Source organism: Neomonachus schauinslandi, chromosome 6 (assembly GCF_002201575.2).
Source record: "Neomonachus schauinslandi chromosome 6, ASM220157v2, whole genome shotgun sequence".
NCBI lineage: Eukaryota > Metazoa > Chordata > Mammalia > Carnivora > Phocidae > Neomonachus > Neomonachus schauinslandi.
Genome location: NC_058408.1, coordinates 136,694,315 through 136,701,141, shown reverse-complemented (window position 1 = coordinate 136,701,141; position 6,827 = coordinate 136,694,315).

Genomic DNA, 6,827 nt, shown 5'->3' with positions numbered 1-6,827 from the left:
TGCAAATCTTTAGAAGTCAGGCAATATGACCCAAGGAGAAAGAGCAGAGTCCTAGAGCTATAGGCTGAATCTACTCATGTTAACGTGGTAACGATGGCTCAGAGAGAAAGGAGGCGAGACGTTCCTCTCTAGAGGTGGCTATATAGAAGGACAAACATTGTGATGGCATACAGTGGGACAAATAAATCCGTGAGGGACTGACCTTTAGCTTCCCACATGGCACAGCTGACTTTGAAGTTTACCCTTCTACTGAGATGTGAAGGAAGGGGCAAAGTTCCTTAAACTATTAACAAGGGCGCCATAATTGGCCATTCCAATTATCAGGACTCCATACCCACCCTTCCCTTGGTTATCTGAGGTTTCAAAAGTCTTATGGCACTCAAAGTACACCTTTCCAGGTAGCAAGCTACGGTTCTCATGCCAGCTCTTTTCTGAAGGCCTTCAAGGGGACCAGGGACATTAGTGAGCACTTCCCACGTGACAGCGCTGTTCTAAGAGCTTTGTCTACAGTATCTCATTTAATATCACCATGAAGAAGTTATTATTCCACAGAAGAAAACCTAAGAGAGGCCAATTCGCTTGCCCAAGGCATGGAGCTCAGAGCTGGCAGAGTCTCAGAGTCAGATTTTGAGTTGCAGTAGCCTTGAGTCCAGAGCTTAAGAGTGTATCTATGAGTACGGTCCATTCTATGAACCCCTTGCCGTCTTGGGCTCTTTCACTGGCCTCTCAAAGAAAACGAAGAATCGTTGCCTTAAAGGAAGCAGGACACAAGACCAGCCGTATGGATCTGATGCCAAGGGTGGAGCGACAGCTACCTTTTCCCTCCTCAGAAGGGCTTTCCTCTGCCTGGATATCCTTCCTGCCACTGAGATCATTTCCTACACAGAGCCTCACTTCACTAAACTAGAGGGGGACAATGCACCCTAGATCCAGCTGCGCAACCCTCAGGCCGGTCTGCTTAGTTGTCTGCTGTGCCCCCAGTGCCCACAGCTCCTTGCTGGGCGCCGCTGTCAATCCTGCACCATGGGACTTCCCAACACGTGTAAGGGAAGCTGGCCCCCAGCTCGGGGCTAGAGCAACTCATTCTTCCTCATCTAGGGTCATGGACAGCAACAGCTTGGGCACTCAGGTTCTTGAGGCCACTTGCTCATTCACTGTGGGAAGGAAGTGTTACTCAAGCACGAGCACTTGGTTGACGAGAATAGTGTTGGCACAGATTGCAATACAAAGTTTTCCCTATTCCCAGGTATGCCACCCCTCCCCCTCCCAACACACACAGAGCAAATTGCCTTGTAGACTTAGATCTGAACTTTCCAACAGCACACAGATGGGCCACGACATAGTGACCCTCAGCCCTCACAGTGGCTGGGTATGCTTGTGAACAGCCTCATCCAGGGCAGTGGCTCATATAAATACTCTTACTCCCAGGTTCATGATGTCAACAAGGTTGGGACACAGTGAAAACAGGCAACTTGCTCCTTTGTCAGCAAGAGCTTTCCAAGAGCATTTAAGAATCAGACGGAAAGTGGAAAGATCTCTGAAAGAGGAGTCAGCTCTAACTTCCCAGAGCCCTTAACCACCCCATAAAGATCATCACTATTTCCCAGCAGGTTAGAAAGTAGCTCAGAGAGAAGACTAAGATCTGCGCTGCCCAATACTCTAACCAGGAGCCACATACGGCTACTGAGCACTGGAAAGGGGGCAAGTCCACATTTAGATGTATACAATACACACACCAAAGTTTGGAGACTTAGCATGAAGAAAATAGCATCACATCTCAGTTTTTAAAATCCTGATTACATGTTGAAGGATAATATCTAGGATACACTAGGTAAGTAATTCTCCTTGCTCCTTTTCCTCTTATAAATAGGTCTGCTGAAAATTTTGAAATTACGTATTTGACTTGCATTGTATTTTTCTTGGGCAACACTGACTTAGACCGAAGGTCCTCGGCCTTAATGCCTCTAGAATGTAAACAAAAGGTGGTGTCATCCACGGACGGCAGAGAACATGTCGTAAGTGCTCGGGAAGATCTTGAAGACAGCAAGGTCTTCTACTTGAGCCTCTGGTTTCCCTAGCATCCATTCAATAGAGATCATGACCTTGACTGAGGCAACAGGCCCGTATTATAAAACTGCTCTCATTCCCTGGCTGGTGTTCCATGCCAGGCACCACACTGTGTGTTCTAGCTCCATCTGTTACTCCATCTAATCCTCACGTGAGCTCATCAGGGTAATTAGACATAAGGAAACCGAGCTTTAGACACTGCACAACGTGTCCAAGTCAGCTTAAATCTCATTCCAAACCGGTGCTCCCAACCCTCTTGCTATGCTACCTCCTCCAAGAGAGTGGGTGAGGAACCGTGGAGGTGGGCATCAGTACTTTGGGGGGCAGGCCAACACCTCCTCCCTCACCAAGCCCTTAAGGACACGGTCCTCTGCTCTGCAGTCTTGGTTCCCTGGGCTCGCAGCACAAGAGCACAACCCTGAGTGCCTGGCTAGAGAGCTATTTGGGGACTTTTCACACGAGTGGAGCGGAAATACCAGGAAGTGGGAGGAGTTCTGGCCTCTCCAGACAAGAAGCTGAAGAGGGTGGAGGAGTCAGAAGGGACATCCTGCCTCTCTTTAGAAGGCTACACACCAGAGAGAAGCTGCTCAGACAACAAGCCTACTGCCACACAGGCCCCTGATTGGATGGAGAAGCAGATCATGCTCATGGGTTAAAAGTATATACTCACCAGAGAAAGATGTATTAAGGCAAGGACACTTTGTTTGCTCAGTGTTTGAGACACTGCGGCAACAGAGGTGTTCTTGGAAAACTTAAAGTATTATTGAGAGTGGCTTGGGAAGTAATTACATCACTGTGAATCATTTAGTAGCTTTGATTACTGAGCAGACAGCTGCCCCTCCTCCCCTCCACTTTCTGGGTGTTTTTGCTCCTCAGGCTAAGGCTTTATTGAGGGGTCGGGAATGGTAATCTGGGAGACGGGGTCAAAGACCACAAAATAAATATTCAGATCAGAAATACGGCGTTCAGGCTGGACCAATTGCTAAACTTGAGGTTATACCTGTAGCCAGAAGAAAACTTGAAAGTCTAGATTAGGATCCCTAGATGGTGAGAAGCACCGTTCAGGTGGCAAAGACTCATTCCTGGTGGAAACAGGTGTGAGAAAGAACAACACGTCATAGGCCAGAGGAAGAGTATTTTAGCCTCCCAGGATAAATATCAGGTGTTGAAATACGTTAAGAGGTCATGTCCCCATGAAAGGGGGTTGTTGGCCCCTCACATAAACATTTTCAGAAACAAGATCAGCGTGTCCTCATCAGAAAGCCAAGGTCGGTGCCCCATCCTTGGCCTTCTAGGAGTAGTATCTGCATGGTCACCTAAAGGGGTGGCTTTTGGATCCAAGGAATCTGCTTTGCTTCAGTTCTAAGAAACACAATCTCCCCCCTTTACACAAGTTCAACCTTTACTCCACTTTCCTGTGGCTCTTCATTTACTTACTAGAAGCTTTGTATTCACTGGCCGCATCACCACTATTTGCAAGAGTGGGGAACACAACAGGGAAGTTTGAAGTTCACATGTGGACAGGTAATCGCTGCCTTTGACTTGCTCTTACTTAGGGGAGGGTTAGTACGAGGTGTGATAGACCTTCAGGGATGCTCCCTTTAGGAACCTGTAAACAGGACTTGGAAAGAAACTTGCTGCCATCACCGAACATGGAATACTTGGTTAGTTATGAATCTACCAGAGCCCTAGGGTTTTAGGGCAAGGAGCTGGTAAGGTCAAACGGCTCTGCCCCCTGCCATTTTTCCACTTCGTCAATAAGAAAACGGAGGCTCAAATCCAGTCCCTTGGCAAAACCTGAGGTTGATGCATTTTCCCAGAACACAGGATGAGTTGCGAGAGAGTGTGTGAGGACAGGGGTGATGGTTGTCTTTCCCTCAAGGCGATTATGGGCTTATCTTGTACTTCAACACCCTTTTCTGCTTCTGGACAAGTTCAACTCCACACGTTCCAAACCTTTACTTTTCCTCTAAACATGATTAGGCCACAGATTTACAAGCTGAAGGGAGGCAACTGGGGATGGGGGAAGCAGTGGCGGGGGCGGGGGGGGGGGGGGGGGGGGGGGAGAAAAAAAAAGCAAGGGCCTTGGGGGGGGGAGAAGGCAGCTAGAAAAAAAGCCAGAGCTCTTACTAAAGCCCTTCCACCCTGGATCAGCTCAGTTTATCTGATCGTGGATGCTGAGCAGCTGACTCTGTGTCTAGTTCATGGCCCAGGCTGGCCAGCATTGAGGAAGTCATAAATCGGGCAGAAAGGACTCTCCCTCTGTAATAATCTCTTCAGAAAGCAGAGATGGGCTAAAGTAGTTATGAATCAGAGCACTACCCCACTGACCTAGGAAACCAAACTCTGTACCTCTGCTGGCCATGTACAGGCTACTTTTGTTCCAAACCATCCTCAGATGCAACCACGTGGCCTCCCCCATCAACCACCACGGCACTGGTAACTTTCAGGCATAAGAATCTCCTAGAAGGGAGGAGGGCTGGAAAAGCAAAGTGGAGAACACTGTGCCCCCTCCCAGCCACCACAGTCCCTACTGAGCCGCCTCAGCTGCTTTTAACCTCAGGCCTTTCCACTCCAACCAATCAAGTACTTCACACAAAGGGGACGAGGGGCTGTAACTATGGTAACTCTTTCCGGATGATGATTGCCATCACCTGGACCACGGCATCTCTGTTGCTCTCCCCCTCTGAGGGCTATGGAGAAATGGAAGGGACTAGCTCAGCAGAGAATAATTAGAGCCCGCAGAGGTAAGCCAAGTGCCTAAGAGGTGTGAGGACTCAGACCACTGTGAGGTTCTCCTGACCTGACCTGAGAGTTCGGACAGCATGAGCTAAAGCCCATGCTTTTACTCCACGAATGCAAGTCTGTGGGGTTTATTATTAATTAAAACGTTCACTTTTCTTCTTCATCGCAGACATTAAGACAAAACATGAAAATTAAGTAAAGAGAAGAAGAAACCACCCATATAATTTCCATCATCCAGAGAGAACAACTTTTAGTGGTTTGGTGTATATAATCTTTGCTATGCAGCCTGTGTGCCTTTTTAAGAAAATAAAAATGGAATACCGTACATGTCTTTTTTAAAAAAAGATTTATTTCTTAGAGAGAGAGAGACAGAGACAGAGAGAGCAGGGGGAGGGGCAGAAGGAGAGAGAGTCTTAAGCAGACTCCGTGCTGAGTGCAGAGCCCAACGTGGGGCTCGATCTCACGACCATGAGATCATGACCTGAGCCAAAATAGAGTTGGATGCTCAGCTGACTGCGCCACCCAGGGGCCCCAGTTATTGTTGTTTTTATAGTGTGCTTCCTCACTTAAAACATTGTGACTACCTTTCCAAGTCAATAAATGTACATTTAAAATATCATTTTGAATGACTGCATAGTCCTTAATCATATGGAATCATGCCAGCTTATTTATCCAGCCCCCTATTGTTGGACATAAAGTTTGCGTTTAATTTTTTTCAATTAAGATTTTTATTTTAACTGCAGTATAGTTACCATACAGTGTTATATTCGTTTCAGGTATACGGTTTGTGTCTAATTTTTGACTGTGGTTAAATTTTATCATATGATCTTATTTATTTAGGTCAAATCCCCCAAATTGGAATTTCTGAGTCAAAAATGCATATGTTCTAAGACTTGGATGCATATTGAAAAACTGCCATCAATTAACTTTCCTATCAGCAGTGTCTGTCTGTTTATTAAACTCTCACTAACACTGAATCTCACTGGTATCTTCTTCTGGTTTCGACCATAACCACGTGTAAGTACTTACGGATACAAAAAGTACTGGGGCGCCTGGGTGGCTCGGTTGGTTCAGCGGCTTCCTTCGGCTCAGGTCATGATCTCAGGGTCCTGGGATCGAGTCCTGTGTTGGGCTCCATGCTCAGCTCATCCATGTTTTTACCTCTCCTCCCTTTGCCCCAAACCCCACTCATTGCTCTCTCTCTCTCTCAAATAAGCAAATAAAATCTTTAAAAAAAATAAGAATACAAAAAGTACTCATACTGATTATGATTAATATGAATTTGCATGTTTAAAGGCCCAACACTGTGCTGGATCTGAGGACCCAAGGAGGGACACACGCAGTCACCTTGGCCTCAAAGGCTCTCAGAGAAAGACAACCTATAAATGTAAAAAATCTAAAATTATCTAGAGTGGGAGTATAAGTTTTAAGAAGTTTGTAAATGGGAGGGGGAGAGGGATGCAGAGCATGTAATAAGACATTGTTTCTAGAATCCTCGCTTTGGCGTTATGACCAGTGCAATGATATACCCATCAAGGATGCACCTTTATTGAGTTCCCACTAAATGGAAAGCAGCATGCTAAGGAATTATATAATCTCACAATACCTTTACAACATCCTTCTGAGAGGGGGTTTGTCACGTTATTTTGAAATTGAGGAAATCAGGGCACAGGTGTAACTGACTTACCCAAGGCCACATACATCTGGTAACCATCTGAGTCAAAAAGGTCCATGGAACTCTAACTATGGTTAGAGCACGGGAGTCTAGACTCAGATGATTTGCCAGTTTGACACTGAGCTGTCCTAGCAGAGGAGAGAGAGAGTCTGTAGCTCGGTGAAGAACCAGTTATGATGAGTTTGGTTTGGAGAAAAGCCAACCCCTCTAATCCACAGGTTTGGAAATAGCCCTCTGAGGTCGGGGAGACCTAAGGCTCAGGAATCCCATCGGGGTGGGGGGGTGGGGCTTGCTACTGAAGGAACATAACTAGAGGATGGATAGTCATTGGCTGTTCTTT